The sequence below is a fragment of the Gambusia affinis genome, linkage group LG01 (genome assembly GCF_019740435.1).
Source record: "Gambusia affinis linkage group LG01, SWU_Gaff_1.0, whole genome shotgun sequence".
Classification (NCBI taxonomy): Eukaryota; Metazoa; Chordata; class Actinopteri; order Cyprinodontiformes; family Poeciliidae; genus Gambusia; species Gambusia affinis.
The window spans coordinates 5,139,151-5,166,874 of record NC_057868.1 but is presented as its reverse complement, the minus strand read 5'-3'; the positions used below and the strand labels follow the sequence as shown (position 1 = coordinate 5,166,874).

The window sequence follows — 27,724 nt, the reverse complement described above, 5'->3', positions numbered from 1 at the left end:
TTTGGCAACAAAAAAGAAAAAAATCACATCTACCCGTTGTCGGTCTGTCTTGAACGGATTTTAAATTTTGAAGACATGTTTTACTGAGTTAATAAAGGATTCAAAAATATAAATATATTAAAACGCCACAATATTTGTCATTCAGGTGACAGCTATGTTACAAGTAGCAGCCAGATGCAGTCATAAAGGCTTTGAATAGAAAATGTCGCAACTATTCTTAAATCATTTGTTTGCCAGCATTTGGGCTTCAACTAGAACAAATAAGTTCTAGTCTGTCAACAAATTGACAGACAAGATACTAACAACGTGTTAGTGAAAGTTGTTCAGATGCTCAAGGAGCCAGTAAGCTTTGCTAAAATGCCTGATGGCTGCATTCCTCAGTGCCATTGTCCCCGGTTCGAGAAAAAAACCATTTTGTTTGTCCTGTAGAGTTTGGTTTGCTACATGTAAATCTTGAAAGAGGGAAAGAAATTAAGAGACAACTTTTTCATCAGTTTATGCAAAGTCTTTTTCACTGTGTTTAAAAATGTACACAATACAAAAATAACCATCTCCCACAACTTTGACCCAACTCTGAAAACCCTACAGCTAGTGCTGATGCAGAAAGTCTTATGGCTTCCACTTGTTGCTATGTGAGTATAAAAGTAACACAATCTGTGTCGGTTCATTTCTCCACCATCTCCTTTATTGGCATTATTATGTCTGCACAAAACCACCCACCAAACTGCAATAATTACCGCTGCATGTTTGAGCTCCAATATACCCGACTACAGTATATATAACACTTTATATTGGTTTCATAATTGCATAATTAGATATAATTGCAGGCACTGTGGGCTTGCCTGACAACCTAATGAGGCAGCTGTAAAATAGCTGGTGGTTCCACTTGTAAGAAAATAATCAAAGACTACAAGATAAAAGAGCATACACAGATAAACACAGCCAACCAGTAGAACAGGCCCTGGGCTACAACCAAGCACAAAAAAGGGAAAATAATAAAGAAAGATAGGACAGAGAGGGTGAGTGAGAGACTTTACAACAATCTTTGTACTCAATGTTGTCTTGAGTTCATTGGTAACTAGAAATGAGCTGGAAAACTGGCTGGTGACCGGAATTATTTTCAACTTGATTGGACCTGGACAGTAAGTGGTTGTTTGGAACGTGAACAATCAGTTCTTTATCATTAAAAATAACATTTTTTATTATTATTATTATTATTATTAGTAGTAGTAGTAGTAGTAGTAGTAGTAGTAGTAGTAGTAGTAGTAGTAGTAGTAGTAGTATTCATTAACACAAAAAGCATTTCAGGTAATTATCGTGTAACCATTTTCCAATGGCTTCTTCCATCAGAACCATTCACCAACCTACTAAATTCAGGTTATCTCAAACTGGTTTATTAAACATTTCAATTAGTTAAATGTTCTTCAAAAGTCACCATATCTAACTCCAACAGAGCAGAACCTTAGATCTCCTTCAACAATGCACAGCTGAAAGATATAAAGTAGCAGCCTGATGCTATTATGTCAACATGGACCAACTTCACTGATGAATATTTTGATCTCTTATTGAATTCCTGCCATTGAGAATTAAAACACTTATGCAGTCAAAAAGGAGGACCAACTTGATATTAGCAAGGGGCACCTTAAATGGTCTATAAGAAAATAGTAAGTCTACATGCTTTAGCAATGTACCTCTCTTTTGTTTTAATAAAATAGTCTCTCCCTGTCTGTCTTATCTCATTCTGATATTATAGACTGAACACAGGTCAAAACTTCCCCGATCAGCCACATAAGTTCTGATCAATGTATTTTTAATGGTGAACATACAGTTATGCCCAAGATTATTCATAGCCCTGGCAGATTTAGGTTAAGAGTTATCTTTTAGCATTATTAGCATGTTTCTTCTGATTGGAAGAATATTAACATTTCAGAGCAGCCCACATTTTCCTAACATGCATCTGATAGAATATCTGTGAAAGGAGCTAAACATTTGGATTATGGGAAAGAAGGTCTTCCAATAGGGCTGTCACGATAGAAAATTTTGCTGAGCGATTAATTGTCTCAAAAACTATTGTGATAGACGATAATATTGTTTGAAGACCTTTGTACACTGATTTAATGGAAATTACATAATAATACATGCGATTTCCTGCCAAAAATAGATACACTTTATTTTCAAAAGAACACTTAACACTGGAACTGATAAAATAAACAAAGCAACCAAAAACAAAAATAAAATTGATTCTCAGTCTCCATTAACAAAAATGTACTTGAATAAAAACACCAAAGTGGAAATAAATACTGGATTCAACCAAAAGAGTGCAGATTATAAAGTCTGTATACTATGTTGCCCTTCAGTAATCATTAGATTTAAATAGAGAAGATGGGCACATCGGCTACCTGATGCAATAGTTCACACTATCAATCAATCAATCAAATTTTATTTGTATAGCACATTTCAGCAGCAAGGCATTTCAAAATGCTTTACATATTGTTTTCGATGTCCAATGAAAAAAACTTGATCAATTTATTAACAAAATGACATAAAAACCCAATGAATTAGTTTTTACACTTCATAGAATCTCTAGAATAAGAATAAACAAACAATTATCCATTATTTATTAATCATTACAGAATATGTGACTTACACTGTAGTAGTATAGTAAACAACAACCCTTCAGCTAATATTTCCATCTCCAATCAGTGACCTTTGTAACAGAAAATCAAAATATATAAAGTCAACGGAAGTGACGTAAAAGTCGACTCTGGAACGGCGCTAGCATCATAAGTAGCAAGTTTAGTTTTTTATCAGTTAGTTTTAACACCGTAAAACGGTTTAACGGTTTGCTACTTATGTAACGAACCGTTAAGCCGTTTTAGAAAGCCTTTTATTGTCTCACTCCAGTTTTCTATGATTTATATTCAAAACGGTTTAAAATGAGTCATTTTGTTAACAGTAAATTGGCGCTTCAGTGGAAGGAACATTAACGAGTTAAACTTTTCAGATCATGTATTAACGCTGATGTTCCTGAAATATATATTTCAAAGTAGGTTTTTCTTTATCAGGTTATCATTTAATAAAATAAATGATTATGCACCTTTTCGCTGCTTGAAGACAAACCGCATATATCATTTCATTTCTTTTTTTTCATTTTGGGAAATCATTGTTAATCTCATCTGATTTATCCCCTTAAATCAGAGAGATCAAAGTGTTGGATAATAGTAGAATAGATTTAATTAAACCAATCTTTCTCAAACTGAGATCCCCGGACCATAGTTTGGTACAGCTAGCTTACCAAAGGATTGTGTCAAAAAATAGTAATGGATAATTGGGTGAAGACAATTTATACCACAGCAGATACAGAAAACTACAAATGAAACAATTCAATCATATAAAAATCTATTGTCAATCTCTTTATGTTAAATAAATTTTAAAAAATATGACATGATTTAAATATTTAGTCATTATTTCAACTGTAGTTTGAGTCATGCAGAACTGTGATCGTTTCCATAGCAACGATCAGAAGCAAGACCTTGCACCAGAGCTCCAGTGAGGTCATTCATGACATCACAGACCTTCTATGATGACATCATAGAAGGTCTATGAGACTTTAAATGCGTGTAACTCAGTTCATCGTCAGTCAGGATCTAAACAGTGCAGTGAAACGAAGCTTTGTGTCAGACAAAGATTTTTAGTATTACAGCGATGCCTTACCCCTTAATTTTTCCTGTTGGTTGGGGACTTGGTTACCTCGTTACAACAGGTATGAAGAAATTATTTGACCATTACCTCCCAGGAAAGGACGTGGACCAGAGTGTCTCTCAGGATGAGAGCACTTCCTTTGGAAACGAACCTACAACGGTTCCCAATGAGCAAACTGACCCGGCTGGGAAAGTTTGCCTGGAAGAGGAGCCAGTTTTCTTTGAAGACACCAACATTAATTTAACGGAGATTTCAGAATGCAGTACTGAGGACAAGAGCACTTCCTTTTGGAATGAACTTTCAGCGGTTCCCCAAAAGCAAACTGACCCGGCTGGGTCAGTTTGCTCTGTCAACCAGAAAGTTGACTATGAAGCCTCTGCATTGGATTTGACTAAGACATCGTCTCTCGTCGCAACTCAGGATGTGAATTCAGTCTCTGGGAACAATTTGCCTATTGTTCCCAAAGAAAAAACTGACCCGGCTGGGAAAATTTTTTCTGGGACTGAATTCACTGAGAAACCTTTGATTTCCAGCACATTATCCAGCACCTCTGACTTTACAAGTTCCTCGGACGAGGAATTTGTTTCAGAGGGACGTAGCGTTTACAATGAAAACAGAGTCCTAGATCTATCTATGAACTCATCGTTAAAGCGTAGGGTTTTTGTTGAACCTGAATTAAACTACCCCCCGGACGGGGAAGCTAGTTTCACTGACAGGAACAGCAATGAAACCCCAGCAAATGATGGTTCTTTAACGTTTCCCAAAGACAAAACTACCCCGGACGGGGTAGTTGTCTCTCCGGTTGAGAGAAAAGTCTTGGGAAACCATTTCTGCACTGGTCCTCAGCAACAAACTGACCCGGATGCGAAAGTTGTAGATGAGGATCAAAGCAGAATGAGACAGACAGAGAGCGACATCTGTACATTTGCAAACCACTTCAACATCAGCTGGATGAGTGCCGGTTTTCAAAGTGTCCTCAACCTGAGCGTCACCAGACGGTGTCTGGCTCGGAGACACTTGTTCAAAGAGGCTTCGTCTATCCCGAACTGTGCCAGTCTGATCTACACTGCCGTCCACCAACCTGGATATTACTTTTCCCCAGAAGAAATCTCCCCAGTTTTAAGGGAACTGAGGGAGAGACAACCATCACCAGAGTTGGGAAAACAGTTTGAAATCTCTTGTTTACTGGAGTCGGTTCTAGTCTGGCTCGACTCGTACGGTGGCAGCACAGATTGCGAAATGTACAGTGAAAACACTTGTAACGGATGTGGAAAATCATTCTTACAACTCCTGAATAACAGCCCCATTGTTGTGCTTCCGACCTCGACTTCACTAAACAACACCGCTTCACTGTTTAATAATTGGATAAATTTGTGGGGCCAGCCTTATTGCTCAAGCTGCAGGTCAGGTTTAAATCGAAAAAACATCCTGAGCAACAATAATGTGATTGTTCTGTTTTTGCCGCGGTGGGTTGAAAGAAGATTTCCAGTGGTTCCCAATCCAGTCCTGGAGGTACCAGGAGAAAGTGGAACTGAGTTGTACAGTCTGTCGTCTGTCATTTGTGGAGATGTTGAGTCAGAACATTTCTACACCTATTTGATTCGGGGACGACAGACTGTACAGGTGGTGGATGAACATGTCCTCACTGCTGGTCAACCCTGCAGAGAGGATATGTATCAAAACGGATTCATTTATGTTTACGAGAAGCTTAGCGAAAGGCGCTGAAGAACATAAATGACCACCTAAACACAACTAGTGTGACGGTTTCTCCTGGGCCTCCTCTCCAGAATGATGAAGAAAGTTCTGGAGAGGAGCCAGAACCTCCAAATTTGGAAGAACAGAAGAGCGCAGAAGATGAAACAAGTGGCCATTTTGAGGAAGCAGAAATGGAAGTGAGTCAGACAGAAAATTGGGGTCCTGAAATATACGGCAGAATAGAAGAAGAAACTTTCTGGGGGGAATTTATGCCAATATTTTTGTTTTTGTTTAGTTTGTTGTGCTGGGTGTTTTTTCCTTGTCTTGTTTTTTACTGGGCGAGTAATTCCTTACTTTTCTCTCTTGGCATTGGTTTGTTCTGTTTTCGTTTTTCTATATTGGGATTTTAAATAGAAGAATTGGAAACTTTTGTACCCCTAGTGAATGGATTTTGCCAGTTTTTTGTCTGAAGTTTCTCTCCAGGCGCTCTGACTTCCTCACACTGTCTAAAATCACGTCTGTCTAATTGGTCTCTCTAAATTCTCTTTAGGTGCAGATAAAAAATAAATTTTGTAATTAAACTTTATAAATAGTTTGCAGGTTTCTCTCCGGGTGCTCCGGCTTCCTCTAAAAAGATTTAGTGAGTGCAAACTGACACTTTTATAATATCAATACTATATACCTATATATAGATATAGATCTATATCTATATATAGATGGATATAGCTATATATCTGTATCCATCTATATATATAGATATAGATATATCTATATATCTAGATAGATATAGATCTCTATCTATCTATATATATATATATACATATATATATATATACATATATATATATGGATATCAGGACCCCAATCTATATCTATATCCGTCTATAGACGGATATAGATATAGATTGGGGTCCTGTCCTATAGATATATATCCTATAGATATATATCTTTGTCTATCTATATATATATAGATAGACAAAGATATATATCTATATCTCATATCTATAGATAGATATTTATATATCTATCTATATATAGATAGATATACAGACCTATATCTATCTATCTATATATATATATTTATATATATATATATATATAGGCCTGTCACGATAGCAAATTTTGCTGAACGATTAATTGTCTAAAAAAACTATTGCGATATAGACGATAGTATTGTTTGAAAACCTTTTTACACTGATTCAATGGAAATGACGTAATAATGCATGCGATTTCCTGCCAAAGATAGATGCACTTTATTTTAAAAAGAACACCCAACACTGGAACTGATAAACAAAATAAACAAAACAACCAAAAATAAAAATAAAATTGATTCTCAGTCTCCATTAACAAAAATGTACTTGAATAAAAACGAAATAACATAAAGCCAAAGTGTAAATAAATACTGCATTCAACCAAAAGAGTGCAGATTATGAAGTCTGTTTACCATATTGCCCTTCAGTAATCATTAGATTTAAATAGAGAAGATGGGCACATCGACTACCTGATGCAATAGTTCACACTACACGTTAGTTCACACCTACATTTTCCCCTTATGACAATCTTAGAACTTTTATCGTTCTAAGATTGTCTCTTGTTATCATCCTGTAGTGTGTGGTGTGTTACGTGTGTGGCCCCTCCGATCTAAATCAGGGGTTTTCCCCACTGGGATAGTTAACGCAGCCTGTTGAATGTGACAGGTAGCCAATCAGAAAGCCGGATTCTGCTCCGCGCTTTCTGAGGGGAAATTACAGAGGGGAATCCCAAACAGCTGAAACGGCGCAACCCGAAGTCCAGCGGACATTGGAGATAATATGTGGAAACAACATTAATGTTTATAAAACATTTCGTACAAAGAATATAGAAATGACGAGGGGAGGAGTTGGAGCGAAATCGCTACGTTGATGAACCCGGTAACTTTTCAGCTGTTCTTCGTTAACGTGACATAAATCGGTTCTAATGATTTTCATTCAGTCAGGACGTTACGCTGACACTAGAGCCACATGCACTGCAGGTAGATTGTAGTAAAGCATTGATTAATGCCTGGTTTTAAAATTAGTTAGCTGGACTTGTAGCCATTATGTTGTGCCCACTGTTGGACATCACACGGCTCGATCGAACCCAATGGAACCGTTATACCTAGGATTTCTTTCGGTTAATGTGTGAGCTCAGATTTTGAAAATGGGCCGACAATCGACTGACAGCACTAAGATGGTGTAGTGTGCGCTGGGCATTACACTAAGGAAATGAGGAAGGGAGGGTCAGTGGAGAGCACCGGAGTTGAGCCTTTTTTCATTTAGCGTCATCAACAGAAAGAGAAAAAGGCTGGAAGAGACGATAATTAAATTACGGCGATAATTAAAATGACGTAGATAGTTTTAATTTATTTACGATTAATCGATTTCTCGTTTATCGCGACAGGCCTATCTTCCAACCTGAAATATTTCAAGCTCACCTAAAACAAATAATGAAAATGTCATTAGAAACACACAAAATGCTGGTTAAAAATTAAAAGGCTTTGTCCACTGATTACTGAGAAGGCCATAAATAAAAACAGAAATTATTATTAATTAAAATAAAAATTTTAAATATTTTCACATTATCTATTGAGAGACTTTTCCTATGAAAAACAAACTTTTTGGTTGAATGAAAATTAAATTAAATCTGAATCTGAAACATGTATGAATAATTTTGGGCTCAGGTGTAACTTCCTCTACTTCTTAAGATGACCCCAGAGAGTTCCCTTCACTCTTAATGTAGACAGGATACACACAGAGACATAAAAACAAAAAACAGTGAGCCCCTAAATTGCTGGCCTAACGGCCACAGTGATTGATACCTGGTTAATGATGAAGAAAGCAGTGCAATTGATTTATGTGTGACATAGCTCTGACTCCTGGTTAACAGCACTTCCTTGCCATTAGCCATAATGAGTCAGAACTGACACTGCCAAAGATACAGTGCCTGCATTGCTTTGTTTATAACGACTGCTGAAAGCAGGACTACCTCTTAGCTGACAAACTGGCAGAGAGTCCTGTCACTGCAGAGTCATTAGCAAAACCTATGGCCACGCCAAAATCTACAAATCGAATTGCTTTCCTAATAAGCCACAATATGTCACTGCAAGTGGGCTGCTATAACAGCAATGATAGCTCACCTGAACATCGTGAATTTACTTACCATGGAACAGCTGCATTCACTGCCTTTTCTGGAATGTGGCCAGTAATCTGTCACTGAGCCCTGGCATTAAAGCAAACGCATCCTTGCGAAGACAAATACCACTAAAATCATTACAGAAAGGGAAAAAGAAAAACATACACACACACACAGACAAAGCAAAATGAATAATTCTTAAATATCTTCAGCTGCTTTCTTTAAAGATTTAACATGTTTTTGTGTACCTGCATCAACAGTCCGACTGTGCCACGCAGATCACTTGCAAATCTCTTCAGATTTATTTTCTTGAAAAATAGACAGTTGCTATAATGTGGGTAGGATGGTCTCATTTGAGCTTAATCTTTGCAGTTTATTTTCAGACAGACAGATTACCATCACAATTAACAATGCAAAATGTGGCCTGGTCAAGTATATGGACATATTGTTTACAAATGACAAAATCTGAAGATTTGAGCAGTAGAGCTCCCCTAACTGGCCATTCCAAGTGTTAGTCAAAGTCTGTTTCTTTCCAGTTGAAAGCTTATTGACATCCTCCGAAAACCACACATTCGTCACACGGTAACTTGATCATAAATAAGTAAGTGCTGTGCTATTAACCTTCCAAACAAAGCTTACAAATGCCTTGGTTTTGCACCAAACCAAATGTAACAGGTGGAATAAGTAACAGAATGTAATGCTGATTAATTCTTGAATTTTTCACCAATGGACTCAGTGATGCATTCGCTTGGATGAAGAAAAGTGAAATTTTTGGGAGAGAGAGTAGGAGATTGGAGGAGGGTTTGAGAGTGAGACAGACAGTGCAGAGTTTGGCCAGGAGAGATGGCTATTAGCAGTGTAAATGAAGGGAAACATGTAATGACAGGACCCCTGAGTTACTAACAAGGGTGTATAAAAGGCTCTGACATTTCTGTATTTTATTTTGTAATATTGGTTTAGTTTACTCTAGGAAGTGACGTAAGCCTCAATTTAGTGCTGCGCCACCGCTCAGGAGAGCAGTTTTATATACTTCCGGTTCAGTTTGCTGCATTCTCGACATGTGAGACCGCATTCTCGGTGTAGTTCTGATAAGTGATGCTCCGAGTGTTAAGTTGATGACAAAACGTAAGTTATCGCACCTAGCGTGCTGTTTGTTTACTCTAGATTCAGTCATTATATGTGTAAGCTACGAGAGGACGGGTATGTGATGTTGCGGGGGCTCTGAGCGCTGGGAACTAAGTTGAGCCTGCTTAATATTCATAGGTCTACCTTAAATACCATTTAACTGCATTTCGGTTGTATCTGTTGTTGTTTTCCGTTGAGTTATTGCGGCATTATTAAGAGCATGCGCTGCCAGCCGCCGCCATTGTGCAGGGATTTTATCCAGCCACATGATGGCGCCAAAGTACATTTTATGTTCAGCTGAGCCGAAGGGCTGTCTGTGTTCGTGTTTATCATAGAGGCTGCGCCTAATAATGTAACCTTTATGTGAATTGAGTTACTTATATGTCGTGGTTTTACATGCAAAGTGGAAAGTTAAGTTTATTCCTTATTGGATATTTATTTCAGTGTATTAGTTGAACCTCTGGTCCTGTAATATGTTAGCCTAATGGCAATTTATTTGTTATTACAGACTGCTGGCAACACTGAGCATCACGACAATAAACCAGCTCACATCCAAAGTGAAGTTTGATCTCGTGTCCTCTTTCCTGTATCCTGACCGATACACCATCCTGTTGGCTACAAATACCTGAGAACCTATCCTAATTAACACTGGTCCTTCGAGCCGGAGAGAAGCTATCAGGATGGAGCCAGACAGAGCGACATTCCCTGATGTGAGACCTAAACGGCAGTCACGCCGACCAAGCCGATTTGATGACTTTGAAGTTGAGTACACACATCATTCCATTAGGGAAACGCCACATTGGGAAATCCCCCCGCCTATCCCAAGACATGTGGAACACCAACCTGAGTATAGCAATGCACCACCTTTCTACGGTGATAGTGATGTAACCTGCCCTCCTACTTCTCCTCGGCTGGAGAGAAGTGAACAAGGGAGGAACTATGGGAATCTCACACCTGAACTTTCCCCCTAGAACCTGCGGGAGTTCCCCATCCAACCCCCTCACACAAGATTTAGAGCTTTGCAGGTGGAAAGAGAGAAGCTACTTCAATCACAGGAAGTTCTACAGGAGGGCCTGAGAGAACTTAATGAAGCGAGGAGTGACATCAAAGCACTGATTGAAGCTGCCCACTCACTGAGAAATGACATGGCTCAGCTGACTGCTTCAAAATATACCATGTATCAGCTCCCTATGAATAGCTCAGAAAGGGTGTACACCACCACCACAAACACAGGGCCAATTAAAGATGAAGATGAGGAGGAGTGGCCTGATCCACCTCCGTGGCCTGAACCTGGAGAGGAGCTGCCTACAGGATTTTCCAAACTAAAGGTTGAAGAACAGTATTCAGATCATGGATTACAGTACTACCCTCCGCCTAATACAGCATCTTCGCCTCGTAAATCCTTTCTGCAGACATGGATGCCTCAGGTTCAGAAGCATAGAGGAAACGAGTTCTACGCTCCTCCACAACATCCTGAGCCATCCTCAAAGCGGACATCAAGAAATGCAGGTCTGCTGCAACCAAACCCTGTTCAGGTTAAACCCCCTACTTCAGTCACAGGGGCAGCGTGTGAGATGTCGAACTGGCATGATTCAGCCCCACCTCTTTCATCTGAGATGGTATATAGGGGGCCCAAACCCACAATCCCCAAGTTCATCCATTCAGATCCTACTGAGTTTGCCAGGCTCCGAATGGCCCTGGAGAACCTACTCCCTCCTAACGCAACCGAACTCTTTAAGTATCAAATACTTGTGGATCATCTTAAGTTTGATGAAGCTCGACTAATAGCTGACGCTTACCTGAATTCACCAAAGCCTTATACTGATACCATGGCTGCCCTCCATGATAAATTTGGACAACCTCATCAGCTTGCTTTAAGAAAAATTGCAAGTGTCCTAGATGGCCCAGAAATAAGGAGAGGTGATATAGTAGCTTTCCAAAGGTTCTCTCTCACCGGTTGAAATTCAACCATAGAAACTGAGCTCTGGTTGTCCCAGACAGAGCTCTGAAAGGAGATGAGAATAGAGTGGAATTGCATAGGAAAGCAATCGCCAGGCTACAGTTATCTACTTCTGTTTGGTCTTTTTCACGCTGTCTTCTCTTTTAATATATTCCCCTCTTTTTGTTGTCTTTCTTTGCAGTGAAGCCTTGACATTACTCTTAGGGCCCAAAAGGCTTACTGGAAGAAAAAATGGATAAAGGAAAGAGTGAGGGAAATGCTGCAAAGGGAGTTGTATGTGTGTATGCGTGTGTGCGGGTAGGTGTGTGTGCGTGTGTGTGTGTGTGTGAGAGAGAGAGAGAGAGCGTTAAAGGTACATAGAAAGATATAAAGCAGTGAAATACATATATCAATATCTTTCAAAAGATTAAATGCCACATCATTTAGTTAATATATTTCTTAAAGCTTTATGCAGAATGCACAAGCAGTGTGTAAACAACTTATTTTCAAATGTCCATTCAAACAGGAGATTTTGAACCAAAGGAGAGGAATGATAATGATATATCCAATTCAAAAAGTAAGATATTTCGCAATGTTGAGTTTACAAGAAATTTTTTTTAAAAAGAAAGAAAACATGTAGCATTTTTTTGTTTGTTTGTTTGTTTTGACAAAGAAAAAAGCATATAAATAACTAAATCCAGGTTTGACAAAGCCATGCTTTTTAGTTTCTATGCTCTTCTGATTCTAAGGTGGTCCTGACACTAACTTATTACTCATAATAAATTACTAATTATTATTTGAAATACTCTGTTTTGTGGTTTTAAAACAGAATTAAGGTTACAAAAATCTTAAAACAGACTTTTTAAAACCTCTGTTCGGTTTGGATTAATCCATCAAAGATTTTATCAATCCCAGTATTAAGGACGCGATGAATAAATGATGTCCAGACTCATTAAAAACTGTGGAGCAGCTTTTAGTGTTTATCAGTGTTAAGAAGCTCGCAAGCAGATGCTAACTCATTAGTAGTTATTATCATTATCATCACTAGCAGTCATTGTGATTGTACAGTACTTAAAAAAACATTTATGTCTTGTCTGTCACTCTGTCAGTGTTTCTCTTTTTTCCCAGTACTTAAAGTCCTACCGAAAAAACAGGTTACCAGTAGTGAAGGATTCTTCAGTGCTTTTTGTATTTTCCCAACCAGCACTTGCAGACTCTTGTGACACAGTACATCAAAATCTCAAAAATACAGAGTATAAATTTATCTTCATATCCAGAGCCCACAGTGGATAACACTCTTTTTGTTAAGTGCAGCCGATAAAGTAACTTTGTGAGACAAACTATGCTTTCTCAACAAATTTCCAATTGAATGGCTAAAAAATGAAAACAACCAGAATTTTTGCAGACTCTTGTGACACAGTACATCAAAATCTCAAAAATACAGAGTATAAATTTATCTTCATATCCAGAGCCCACAGTGGAGGGGCTCTGGATAATATGTGTAATATGTCATGCAGTTTTTCTCTTCTGAAGTGGTATTTACTGCATGTACATAAAGCGGTATTATTAGAGTGGTATTACTGTTGCCTTTTAACAGGAAAGTCCTGTGGTCTTTCTGAGTTTTCCTGTTCTCTCCATGCATGTCTGAGTTCTCCTCAGGTACTCTGGCTTCCCACCACAGTTTAAAAACATAACTGTTGGGTCAATTGGTCTCTGTATATTGTCTTTAGGTATGAGTCTGTCTGTGTGTGTAGTTGTTTGTCTTTTACGTCTTTGTGTTGTCGTGTGATGAACCGGTGACATGTCCAGGGTTTACCTCTCGCCCAATGGCAGCTAGAGATAGACACCAGCACCCCCCAATGACCCAGCAAGGAAGAAGTGGATATAGAAAATGTACCAGAAGTACTAGAAGCAGTTTTGTACCTTTACAAAAACGTAAGATTTGAAAGAGGTTGTTTTTAGCAATGTTGCAGGTCTTGTTCAAATCTAGTTTTATATTTGTCTCTGATGGTCATAAGTGGACAGATCTGAGTGGATCACTTTACACCTGGCACTGAAATGCATCTCCACGTGCTTCTCCGGTGACCACATGAGATCGGAGCTCTCTCTCTTCCCCACTCTCTATGCAAATAAACAGATATGCTAGTGTAAGTCACCCACTTCCAGTCCAATCCCACATGGCATTCAGTGATGTCTTCTATTTTACTCTTAAGTTAGAGGTGAAAAGTATGTCAGATTTGTCTAAGTAAACAAAGAATTTTAATAAACACTTTTGTGAGTTCAAGGTAAATATGCTCCAAGGCTGGCAAGTAAATAACACACAATCCAGAACATAATCTGTCTGTGAAATAAGATAGCTAACAACAAGGATATACAATAATAATCATATTTGTACCAATCTTTCACACATGGACATTACTCACAAATGCATCCTGACTAAGAACAGTTACAGGCAAATGCCAGTTTTACCCAGAGGAGAGCACTCATATGTGCTTAAAATGTGTTTGGTAAGTACCAAAACTGATTGGTATTTACCAAGAATACCTGATAAAATCTGAAAGTAGTTGGATTTTCTGATGAAAGAGCAACAGCAAATCAGTGTTAGGCAAGCCTAACGGCAATAAAAGCTTGGCTAAGGCAAGTCATTTGTATATTTAATGTAATTTCTTAAACTCTGGCCTCATCAAGTTTGCAACTTGTCATACTTTGTCAATACCTGATAAGAGTTCCCCATAAGCTAAATGAACACAAGTGAACTTTTCTGTCACTATTAGCTGATGACATTCATGTCATTAATATTTATTGTAAACCATTTATTCAATGGGACTCAGTGTCTAGTGTTCTTCCCAAATATGTCCTTAATAACAACACAATTCCAAACCTTTGCAGCTAAATTAAATTAAAAATAATCCACAAATATTACTTGAAGAAATAAAATTAGCTTTCCCCCCCTACAATCTTGTTTTTAATCTTGTTTCCCAATACATTTGCTGCCTTTCGAACCTCTACCTTTTCTCATTGCAGCATTTGCCTGCCTGTGATTAATAATGAGAGCACAAAATCAGAAACTGTTTATTGAATAAGCTTGTGACACTAACAGTGTATTGTGATTTATTTTGTTCTGTGGTTGCATTAAAAATACATTTGAGCCTGTGGAGGTTCCTCCATCTTTTTCCCAGTGTTAGCATTTATTTAAATGTTTTCACACAATGTATTAATAATTTCACTCTTTTTGCGGTGTTTATTGCATTAGGTTGTTTACTATTATGGGTGCACACATTTAGTAAACACCTTTAGTTTATTTGAGTCATTAACTACTTTGTTTTGCTGAGTTTGAAGGACTGGCCGGGGAGCGGACTGGTTGAAAGGCAAACCAGGAAGTGGAACAAACCATCAGGCTGCTGGAAGCAGGGGATTTGATGTTAAAGAATCTGCCTCTTTCTCTACTGATAGCATAACTGTTAAAACTTTTTTGTGTTGGTTTGTTTTGTTTTGATAGTTGTGTTGTAGTCAAAATGTTTTGGTTTGAATTAGCTATTTATGCTTATGCATTGTTTGTCTTTGTCTTCTCCCCCATCCCTCCTCGTTTGTGTAGGCTAGCCTTTGTGTATAAATTCCACTGTGTGTTCACAGTTTTTGGTTTGTTATCCTGAGTTAGGTATGTCTTAGTTGATTTATTTTGGGCCTACTTTGCTAGATTTGATGTTGCAAGTCTTTTGTGAAGAATAAATAGAAAATATTTTTTTTATATATGCCTTTGTCTTTGTGCCTTACTGCTCGGAGCGTAACAGAGCCATTTCTGAAAGCTACCCGTGAGTGGCCACATATTTCTTTCCGATAATGCGTTTGAGTATCTCTCCATAAACACCCAGAAATCCAGTCCAATCTCTGCGGCTGCTCCGCTTGCCACCTCCCTACTGCTTTTCCTTCCTGTCAGTCAAGTCTGGAGCATGTCCAAAGATTATATACAGTTTTGTTCAAATAGCGGCTTCAAAGCACAGATGCACTGGCTTTTGTGGCCTGAGCTGAAAATAACAAGAAGGATGTTACACAGTGTAAATTCTCGTATTCTGTGCCTTACAAAGGCATTCTTGCCACTTGAATTTTTCTGCAGCTTAACACATTGCAACCACAAAGTTGTTTTTTTTTTAAACAAATACACAAAAATTTGCATAATCATGAAATGGCACATCAAAATCTAATGTCTATCATGTATTTGTAATTAGCCCCATTTAATCTGATATCCCTAAATCAATTCAATTGCCTTCAGAACTAACCTAAGTTCTAAACAGATTTCAGATGTGTCATTTAGTTTCACAGTAAAGTTATTCTGTGAAGATTTGACATGTTTGTCAGAGAACCTTAGTGAACAAGCAGCCTCATAAAGACCAAGCTACATACCAGAGAGCTCAGAGATACAATTGTGGAAATTGTAAAGCTAAATTATATTGTAAAACTCTATCCTAAGCATCAAACAGTCTCACAAACTGATGTTCAATCCATAACTGAAAAAAAGTGGCACACCTGCAAACTTACCAAAAAAATGATTGCACATCTACTCTTACTGGGTGAGCAAGGTTAGCAGCCTAGTGGCACATACACAGTCTGCAAAAAATATTTCTTCTCTTTACCAAGGCTGCAAGAGCAAAAATGACATCATTCTTTTCTGGCAGCTATGGTTTAATAGTTGTGGCAGCTTCTCCTTGACATCCCAACAGAGCTTTTTCCTAGTGTGATGCCCAACAGGTACATATCATGTAAGAATATCTGTTTCAGTCATGCACTTCACAACCCTGTACTTTACGGAGAAGTGGCAGAAAAAAGTAATTCGAGACGTAAAGGAACCATTTGCAGTTTGCCTGGAGGTTTGCAGGGTGCACTATCAAACATGTGGAAGAAGATAGTCTAATCAGATGAGACCAAAATTGAACTTAGGCTCTAGGCAGAATTCTATGTATTGAAAGAAAAACTAGCACTGCACAACATCGCCACCCAGAATGATGGGGGTGGCATCATCATGCTGTGGGGGAAAGCTGGTCATGGTAAAAAGAAAAAAGTTAAGAGGCAGAAAAAGAATAATGAATAATTTGGATCAGTGTTAAATGAAAATGGCCCAGTCAAAGCTAAGGTTGTTACATCAATTCTGAATAAAGTTACTGATGTTTAGCTATACTGTGACAAAACGTGAGAATGATCAAGAGTAGAGATCCTTAAATACATTGAATGGTAACTCAATATCTATAAGTCAAAGTGTTTCAAGAAATTCAGATTCAGGTTTGGATATAGGAGTGTGTCGAAGGAAGACAGTGGAAATAAATGCATGATTACCCAGTCCCATCTTTTCATACAGCTCATATCTACAGAACAAATCAGCTAAAGTGATAAAGAACCGACACAGGCCGTCTAAGCCAATAAATACATAACACGTGCCCGCAGACGCCATACAGCTACCTCACCTGCGTGGCAATTAGAGTGAGTGCGCGTGCACTCACTTGTGTGCGCGCGTGCGTCTGAGTGGGAAAGAAAGAGCTAGGGGAGTCTTCCGATAGGCGCAACACCTGAAGCAACCGCAATCATTTGTCTTCTCTGTAAAATCACCACCGTCTAAATGAAGCTGATTCCAGGGCTTCCTTTTTTTCCCCCAACTCTTCCATAAAATCCTCTTCGTTTACATTCCCCTAACACGGCCAGAATAAGATGCAATCCGTTCCATTGGTAGACTTAATAGACTTAAGCTGAAAAGCTGTAATGCAGTTTGTATTCATGCAGAGCAGATGTGCGGCGTTCATGACTTTTATCACGCTCACTTTCCAGGCTGTAAATAAAAAGCGCATAAAATACATTCCTTTCCCTCCCTCGGTGAAGTGTGGAGGTTACCCAGAAATCCATACCTGTTGGTGCGGTGTGGTCCTGTTCTGTTAACCCAGCAGGTGAACCTCTTTCCTCATAGCCACTCCACTATCCGAGACGGAGGAGATTCTCGCATGCCCTCTGCGCTTACACCGTGAAGCGGCTCCTTTCTGGCACAGAGCAGGAAAGTTACACCATACCATCCACGCGTCGGAATATGCGGAGATAAGGTGAAAAGACAGGAAGCTCTGACCCTCCTGTCTTGATACCAAGCCTGCTGCCCTCTGCGACCGATCCGCTGCTGAAAGAAGGATCCCTGAAAGTTCCGTTTCTCCTCTCCTCTTTTACACAAGAAAGTTCCCTAAGCCATGTTAATATGATTGAAACGCCCTAACTGGGCTTTTATTTGGCGTGGGGAATCTTCTTTTTATTCCTCGAGAAGAAAGTGAGGAGACCGCAGCCGATGGCGGGACAGAGGTGAGATTGTGTCGGGGCGTCACGCAGACTGCTGATGCGCTCCTGTTTGTCCTGCCTGGAAGATGTGGAGCGTTTGCTGTAAGCTGTGATAGTGGTGCACCGCCCCCTAGCGGACTGATGTCGAAACATGTGTCCACAGAAGCAAGGCGTATGCAGCAAGCCCTAAACGATACTGTACACTAATGTGACTAGAGCCAGATGGGCTGCGCAAGGACGTGTGGGATACATGATATTATTCATCATCTGTCAGTGTACCCTGGTAGTCAGACCGAAAGAGGCATGGGCTAATGTCGAAACACAATACAAACATACACACACATACACTCACGCAAACTAAATTAGGTGCATCAGGAATGCCCAGAGGAGTTTGGATGCTGGATACAGGAGGGGTTCTTGCAAGAATCACGCCCTGGGCAAGAACCTCCTTTTGCTACCCAACACACATCAGCACACGCCCACTCCCTAACAACTCAATAAAGAGCCTTCTTACTATGTAAATTTTCAGATATGTCTTAAAGACAAATGCAAAAACCAATTCTCATAAATTCTAAATTTGTTTTTTATTGTTTGTATAGATAAAATAAAAAAAAGTTTTATCTTTTTAGCCGCAATGACACACATTGCTTTTGCTTTCATGCGACCATACAATAGTTTTTTGATGAAAGTTCTAACTTTAAGAGGTAAACGTCTGTTGCTAAGAAAACACGTTTTTCAAGTAGAGAATTAAGATTTTATCATTTCAATATAGTTTCAATTTACAATCCTGTCTTCCAACAATAATTAAATAGGTAATACGTATGAGTGAATACTTCTAAAAAATAGCCCCTAGCTAAATATAGCTCAAATTTGACACAGAATAATTGGTTTCTAATGTTATACTAAACAAGTTCAATGTCCTATGTTAAAATTGGTATTTTCCTACAGTGCTTAGATGATGTCCATGACAGTTTAATAAAAGTATCTGGTTAATTTTACAAATATCCTGATAGGTTACAAGAATTATATATAAGATTAATTTGGGGCTCATTTCTTTTGCCATGTGGCACCCCTGGATGCGCTGTCCTGGACAGATAGCCTTGTTTCCCACATCAAAAAACTGCCACTGGTTGGACTGAAGGAAAACCCTAAAGTCTGTGACCTATTAAGATGTATCTGTGATCTGTGTGAGTGAATCCCTGTCAGCTGTGAGAATCTGATCTCAGCCTTACCAACCAACAGGAGCAGAGTGACAGATTGGCACCATGCAAACAGAAGTGCCTCCTTGTTTTCATGTGTGTGTGCGCGTGTGTGCTTGTGTTTTCCACTGGCTGAAATGACCCTAGCTGCCCAAAGAAGTTTACTCACAACAAATGACTTTCTCCAGACTCTGGCCACTGCAGTTCATTTGAAGAAGCAAAGCCGTGACTGCCTGTGTTCAACAGGAGAAACGGACAGACAGGAGTCGACATGAAGTCATACCACAGGGAGACTCCTGTTTGTAAAGCACAGCACAAAGCACAGCTGAAGTTCCATATGTGTTTGAGATGTAATCGAGCTGATGATGTATGGTTGCCGACACATGTGACAGGACAATTGATCCGAAGACAGGGCTGTGATTATGCACATGTGGTCATGCATCATTTCACCCAGTGAGCTAATCTGTTACTCTGACCAAGAGTGTATATCTATGATCTCACATCTCCTTGTTGCCCTATTTCTCGAACTTTCAACACCCTCCTCAATGCTCTCTCTTTTCTTTTCTTGTTTTTTAGCTCTTTTTGCCTTTTGATGATCTTCTCGCTGTGCTTCTTGGTTCTTCTTTTTCTCGCCGAAGTAACACTGTTGTATCTTGGATAACCTGAATAACCCAACCAGGGGATTATTCTACTGTTCTGCTCCCTGGCAGCACAGTTAAACGTCAGCATGTGGACTGGGAGATAACAAACAAGCGACTCACATGCATGCAACATCCCAGAGCTGCTTGGAAGCCCTCAAAAATCATCCTAATTCACTTGGGATTGGTGGCATTTACCCACATGCAACCTTTCCCTCACATGTACTCACACACTCAAAGATGTACACCACAGTTGACGGCCTCCCAGTGACTCAAAAAGGGATTTAAACGTGTGCCAATCGGAGACCTCTGTGCATTTCTGTTACAGAATAGATAGTCAATTCTCTCAGAAAGAAGCTTTGCTGATCACATGACAGCCTTGGAGCAACATGCTGTGTGCGCGCACGGAGTGACACATGCCAGCACTCACACACACACATGCACGCAGCCATGTGAACATTATAATAGAGAAGCTCAGAATAGTCCAATCAAATTCATTTGTCATACATTTCCTTCAGTCAGCTGACTAAGTCAGCTGAAATGGAGACAAATGCTGCAGGACCAGGAGATAATCCGCAGAGACATGCGGATTTTACCACACGGCGCTGTGCTAATACTCATAATCATCAGAGCAATTAATTATAATAGACTGTGCATTGTTTGGCAGCTGTCAAAACCTCAGAGGGAGAAGTTGTTGTTTTTTTTTAAAAATAACATTTTAGATAATGAAAGACTGATTTTCTATTTTCTGTTCATGTCCGAAAGAAAAAATTGCTCAATGCCCACCAGTTTTTTCATAGTTGCCACAGAGCTGCTTGGTTTAAGGCTTTGCTATTTTTGTGAACAATCACAAAAACAGCAAAGTTTTGCTGTCTTTGTATTTTTTCTCAGTAGAACTCTAAAAAAAAAAGTACAAAGTCACCACTCTTTTTCCCTATGAGTCTTCGCTCCATTGACTTGTTCTGTATGGGAATTAAAATCATGACCATTACTCTAAATTAGGTAAATTGATAGCTATGTAAAAACATAATGACAATATTTTTAAAGCTATGATTGCTAAAAGAAAAACACTTTTGTTAGAAAACATTAATGAAATAAGAGTCAGAGGTTTTTTTATATTTTTTCTTTTGCCTTTTATTGTTGCTTAGTTGACTTAGTTAACACAATCAGGAAGAAAAAGTATTTTATTTTCCTTTTTTAATATTTTTCAGATCAAGATTGTTTGGCATGTTATTCAGCTGATATATCTTATACAATTCTGGCCTAATTATTCTGAATATGCATGTACATATCACAAATGGCAAAAAAAAAAAAAAAAAAAAAGTAATTTCATTCTGCTATTGTTCTGAAATACAATGACAATTTAGGAAAAAATAGGAAAATTTCTTAAACAGCCCACTAACTGGACATTTTACTAAAGGTGTCCATGTAACTCCAAGTTATATGGTAACTTAACAATAAGCTGACATGTCCATATACAGAGAGATATGTTGTCTCTAGGATTGCAAAAGCTCCAACATTAGTATGTGAAAGACTGCAACTGGAAGCTATTTCTGTCACTGTTATTGTTACTGGCTGACTTATTTATTTTCTAAGCAGTTTTTCTATCTGGCCTCCATCTCTCTTTGCAGCAATGCCTGTTGCCTTTCTCAATGTTATTCTCCTTTGCAGTTACAGTTCCTTGCAAAAGTATTTAACTTTCTCACAGTACACTCATTACAGCCTCAAACTTTAATGCATTTAATCAGGAGTTATGTAAAAAAAAATGTATATATAGGATAGATGACTTTAAAAGGTTTTTGCAGATAAAATCTATTGATTTTTCACTATTTAGTAGTGCAATTTGTTGTCTTCCAAAACCAAAAACTACAAGTGTGTTCAATGTATTTTCTACAGGAGATCAAAGAAGAATGTGCAAAAAAACATCAACAAAAAACTCAGGGCTCAAATTCTGCAACATTATATGATTATCACAAGAAATAGCAGTAGATACTTTTATCATAGATCACATAATTTGAGTTTGGTGTAAAGTCAGAGCTGCCCTCAGCAGAAAACACTTTATTTCAGATAGCAGCAGGGGGGGCCAAGCTTAACTCTTTCTCTCCCCCTGCTCTGCTTGACTCTTTTCACTCAAAGATGTAAAATGTTCAAACGAAGTAATTCCTTCAAAGATATGATGAGCATGAAAGGCCACTCTCCGCCCTCATTCTTAATTGATGGTCTTGCATCGCAGCATGAAAGCTGCTAAGTCTTGCTCGAGACCCTCATTAGCAATAACGGCTCTACAGTTAGCTCCATTAAAATTACTTTACAATTTTCAGACACACCTTTCACTCATCCGCTTTCAGCATCATTCGTTCACGTTTTACATGTCATCTGCAGAGTGGAGTCCTTTCATAAAACAATCCTCTCTCTCTCTTTTTTCTTTTGTTCTTTTCAAATGTTATCTGACAACTGTGGGAAAGCTTGATCATCTTCATCTCTCCTCTTCACCTGTCTTTTTTCAGAAAGCATCACGCCACACCTCCTACCTTCCTGTGACTGTTCAAACCTCAGCTATCAGTGCCTTTCTCCAGGGGAAGCCAGTCCACGGTAGCTTGTGGCCTGCAGGCAATTGTTAAGCCTTCGTCTCCAGAGCCATCTGACACCTTGATTGACAAGATGAAAGAGACGTGATGGCAGCACCTGGCGATCGTCCAGGAGGACCTCTGCAATGATGCTGGAGAAAAGGACACCTGTGATGCTCTGCTTGCAGCTTTCAAACAACAGCTGCATTTTCCTGTTGTCACGTCTGCCTCTTTCACAAGTTTATGTCTACCATCTCACGGAGCTTTTTGCAGAAAACAGCTGCCGAGATCCAAATTTTTAAGATTGCTAATATGGTGTGCGGTGGAAAAAAAACTATTACCAAGCACTGTTCAGGTAAAATCACTCAATCAGGTTTATTTATGAATTGTGCACAACTCAGAGAGCTCGTAGGACAGTCAATAATGAAGCAGGTCTGGATGAAATGCTCTGCCAGGCAAAGACAACACATGAGTTTTATACCAACGATAAAGGCTCCAAAAATAAGGGATGAGACAGTCTAGTTCTGTTGCAGCTCTGGAAAACCATTTCCAACTACTTAACCCAAATAGGTTTATTCTGGTGGGACTATACAGGAATTTTGAATAAACATATAGCAATACAACTAGTGGCCTCAGTGTAACTTTCCACTTCAGGTGCTGCATCCACTGCCCTCTGATTTTTAAAACACTTTCCACATTTGTACGGAAATGTTTGTTTGAGTATATGATTTACAAAATACTCAGGTTCCTCAGATGAACCCTGTAGAAACCAGTGGCTGGACAATTACTTTGCAAGTCATACGGAAGTTCTAAGTTCCTATCTCTTGCCAAATTCTAAGTTATTGTACCAAACATGTAACCTGACTGCAAAATACCACTTTTCCAAAAATTATTTGCGCAGCTTCATTGACGTACCTGTTAGGAAGAACAAGCAGAACGTGGAAGTGAACTTCAAAACATTTGTCAAATCTGCTCTGCTGTTGATTTCCACACTAAATATCATTACAGCACAAAAACATAGCTAGATTTTTGTCCTTCTGCTGTTCCCATGCCTGAAGTTTGCAGCAGAGGGGATGGCTTTTTTCAGATGAAAGAACTCTGGAAGCTTCCAATTTATTTTGAATGATTCTATCTTCCCAGGCTCGTCTGAACAAGCTGGGGACTGTTTTGTTTTATATCTTTCTGCTTAATCAAAACTGTTACAAAAAAAAACAAAAAACACTTTTCTTCATTAACTCTGTAAAGGTTTATAACAAGTCCAAAATTTTCAGCAATTTTCAAGTGAACAAAATAGTGAGTGAAAAAAGAAAAGAAAAACAGGAGAGATGTTACATTGTTCAAAGCAACTGCACATGATTTTCACACCAGAAATCAAAAAATGCCAGACTTGTTAATTTAATTTTGAGCTCTCTGAATCATTCAGAATACTGATCAGTGTATCAGTTTATACCACCTCAAGGCCTCTGTTTTTGTCTAAAAACAGAGTTTTTAGACAAGTTTAATTAATTAAGTTTAATTAATTTAAAATTAATTAAACTTAATTTTAAATTAAGTTTAAAATTAAGTTTAATTTTAAACTTAATTTTAAATTAAGTTTAAAATTACATTTTTCTATATTGATTTTGATAGATTTTATTGCCGCTGTCATTTCCTCACATTGTCTTATTTCTGTTTGTATCCCAAAATGTATTAACGAAGCCGTAGCGCAGAGTGGCAGCAATTAATGTGTTTCCTCCTGCTGAGGTGAAAGGTAAAGGTACTTCCTGTACAAGTTCCTGCTAATATAGACCTCACTTTAACAGACGTGCTCTGGATCTGAGAGGAGAAAATAAAAAGAGGTTAAGAGCACTCAGTGGTACTTCTTCTGTTCTTAAAATGGCACTTCATTCTCTTCAGCAGAAGAGTAGGGACACCTTTTCAGGAACAGATTGTCCTCTTCAGAAATACACCAACACTGGGCACGGCGGTGGTGCAGCCGGGGAGGAGCATGCAATCCATGTACGGAGGCCTCAGTCCTCAACATGGCCGTCACGGGTTTGTAGCTTGTCATAAACTATGCAGCGGACACAGCAAATATCCTCTAAAACTACATGTTGCATTGTTTTGTACAGTAAAAATGACACATGGGTACCATTTTATTTACACTTTAGAATTGCACACCAATTTGTTTCAACACATATTGCTGAGCAGATGAAACAAAGGAGTAGTCGCTTGCTGAAGTTGCGAGACATAACTGAAATTATCTATAAATATCTTTGGTAAAAAAAACTGGTAATCCTCTAAAATCGAGACTATTTTAGATTCTGGTATAAATTAACTACAAAGACAATAATAAAGAAAACACATTTTGTCAAATGAGCTGCTTTTGGAAGAAGAAGAAGAAGAAGAAGATGACACCTCATGGTGATGATATCAACGAGGAGAAGAGTCAGTTATCCCGCAGGTGGAGAAAGATACGCAAGCCAGCTGGACAGCTCTCACTGTGCAACTTGAGAGGGTGCGAAAGGACTTGTTCCCGAAGCTTTTTTAAATATTCAGTGGTGAAAGCACCCAAACCAAAAAGGTATTTTAAGCAACATCCAATATTTATTTTGTAGATGTTCAAACTCAAACGCAAGCATCTTCGTCTATTTTTCTTTGGCTCGTTTTCTATCGTATCTTGTCCACTCACCACCACTAATACGAACAGCAGGACAACAAGCTGAGATACATGCCTTGTAATGCACCAGCCGCTTCAAATCCAAAAGTCTTTTAGGAAAAATAAAACACACACACACAAATCCTGGATTACTTTGTTCCACACTGCCTGTTTTGGGATAGAAATATGTCGGACTTCTTCTGTAAATCTTTTTTAATCCTCTCTCATTCTCTGTTTTTTTTCCCTTTCTCTCTCTCTCTTTTCTTCTCTAAATCTCATAAACAGCTTTAGTTCTTATCGGGATGGGATCAGATAGAGGGAAAAAAATGGTGGAGGAAAAAAGTTTTCCACAGATGCGTTTGTCAAGTTTATGCTGAACTTACGTAGAGAAAGGCGAGCACTAGGAACATTGGGAAGTATTATCAATGCCCTATGAATCTATGGATCAATATATAGGGTGACCAAACGTCCGTATTTCACGTCCTGTCCCGGGCGTCCGGGTTTTTTTTTAGAAAGTGAGGAAATGTCCTGTTTTTTTAAATTACCTTCATTGGACCATTAAATTTACGGGCACTAGGGCACTGCGCACGGCGCTGCGTGTGACGTAATCCCTGAGCCGCGTCAGTGCGGGCAGCCCTGTTCTTAATCAGAAGATAGATAGCGTGGCTGTCAGTATGCCAACATGCTACAACGATATCCCCCCTGTCCCGCTCCAAGGTGTCCTGGTTTTCCCAAATGAAAATATGGTCACCCTATCAATATACATAAACTAGATTACACAAACACAAGCAAAGATCCACGCCTTTAGCATACTGAAGCCGCACAGTTACGTTTCTGACTCGCATGGAATGCAATATAACTTACTCTATTTCTTAAACAGAATTGTGTTGGGCATGCTGTGGTGGCGTAGGGGATAGTGCACCCCACGTTTGGAAGCCCTAAGTCCTCAACGTGGCTGTCGCAGGTTTGATTCCCGGACCCGTTGACATTTACTGCATGTCTTCCCCCTTTCCTGTCAGCCTACTTTCAAATAAGGGACACTAGAGCCCACAGAAGACCCCCTGGAGGGGAGAGAAAAAAAAACAGAATTCTGTCCTTTTTTGCTGTTTTTTTTTTAAAGTTTTTCAAACAAAGTTATTCAAGTTATATTGTCTTCTAACTACGATTCATCCCAGCCAAGCAATGCTGTGTGTGTCTATAGAGACATCACTGTGGAAAAAACAGTCACTGAAACTGCTTCAGCGCACTGCTTGAAGACACTACACTGCATTCATTCATCTGTCCTCCTCACCCTCCCAGTATCACACCCTCCCACCTGTTTCCCGACCGCCTCACTTACTCCCCCCCTCCTCCCTCATGACAACACACCCTAGTGATTAATGGCAAACCTGCACTGACCACTGGCCACACGTTTGGGAGCATTTTAAATGAGCAGCAGCAAGGGGGAATTTCCACAGATTTTTTTTTCTTCTCCTTTCCCCACAGTCTCTTTTTCTCAACCGACTTAAGCTTACTGAGGAAAAATACACCAGAGGGAACCAAGATAAAAGACACTTTAGAGACAAGAGAAACAGGAAGCCCACATTCTCTGCTACTAATAGCAGAGTTTTGAAGAAAAATAAGCTTCATACGTGAGTAGGAGGTGGAAGATGAGGTCGATGGTTATAAATGTCATATTGTGGAGGAATGTGATTCTTTCTACTGAAAAGTGCCCTAGTTTTTTTTTCTTTTAAATCCCCAAACTTCCTGTGTTCTGAAAGAAGGCATGTAAAAAATGGAGTATATTCAATCTAGTCACGTTCAAAGTATTATCTTATGTAAAACATTTCCCCATGAAGGCTTATACCATGAAAAATAAACACACATTCACATGGGTAGATCTCAATCTGTGGCATGTGAAGGCCCTCTAGTGGTCTAGCAGGTCCTAACTTCTATTTTCAGATATTGCAGTGAAGGGCTTTCCAAAGTTTTCAGCTTCTGACCCCGAAAATGAAAAACCGAACCCAACTCTTGGTTGAGCATACAAGGGTTTTAAATGCTGCAGCTCATCAAACAAATTTTATAACAGTGCAGAGTAAGCCAGTAAGAACAAAAGAACAAAAAGGCAGTTTCCAAATGGTGATTTCATTTATCAAGGCAGGGGGAGTGCTATTCAAACCAGTCACTGTGAAAAAGTAATTACTCCCTGAACTAATAGGTGCTTGTGCAGCGAAAACAACCGCCGTCATGTGTGTTACTGGCAATATTTTTTACATATTGTTGTGAAGAAATTTTGGTTCACTTTTCTCTGCAGACTTTCTTTTTAATTTAGTCACATCAGAGGGTTTTAAACCATGAATGGCTTGTTTATGGTTATAGAACAGCATCCCAAGTGTTTTTAACTACTTTGGCATATATATATATATATATATATATATATATATATATATATATATATATATATATATAGAGAGAGAGAGAGAGAGAGAGAGAGAGCCAATTCACTAAACTAGACTCGAGGAACTTAGCAAAAAATATTTCAATTAAATCAGATATACATTCTAATTGATCCTCGTTTGTAAACAGTAATGCAAGCTTAGTTAGTTATTCAAATTAGTTTAAAAAGGCTTCTGAATCCAGCAGATCGCATTAAGTAATTGACTTGCAGCATTCCAAACACCTGGGCGAGCATGTATCAGCAGTAAAACGACTGCATTGTGTCATCTTCTTTATAGCAATCCCTCATACTGATAATTCATGTTGCAATAGTGGAAAGAAAAAAAAAAAAA

General features: G+C 38.8%; 1 protein-coding gene across 1 annotated transcript in view; it reads right to left on the bottom strand.

The window, feature by feature from the left end:
* LOC122828214 (chemokine-like protein TAFA-2) overlaps positions 1–18,085 on the bottom strand; it is a 95,995-nt gene extending 77,910 nt beyond the window's left edge. Inside the window, exon 1 of the mRNA XM_044111571.1 lies at positions 17,503–18,085. The gene's annotated coding sequence lies outside the window, so the exon portion shown is untranslated. The remainder of the gene's footprint in view (positions 1–17,502) is intronic.
* Positions 18,086–27,724: the final 9,639 nt, after the last annotated feature.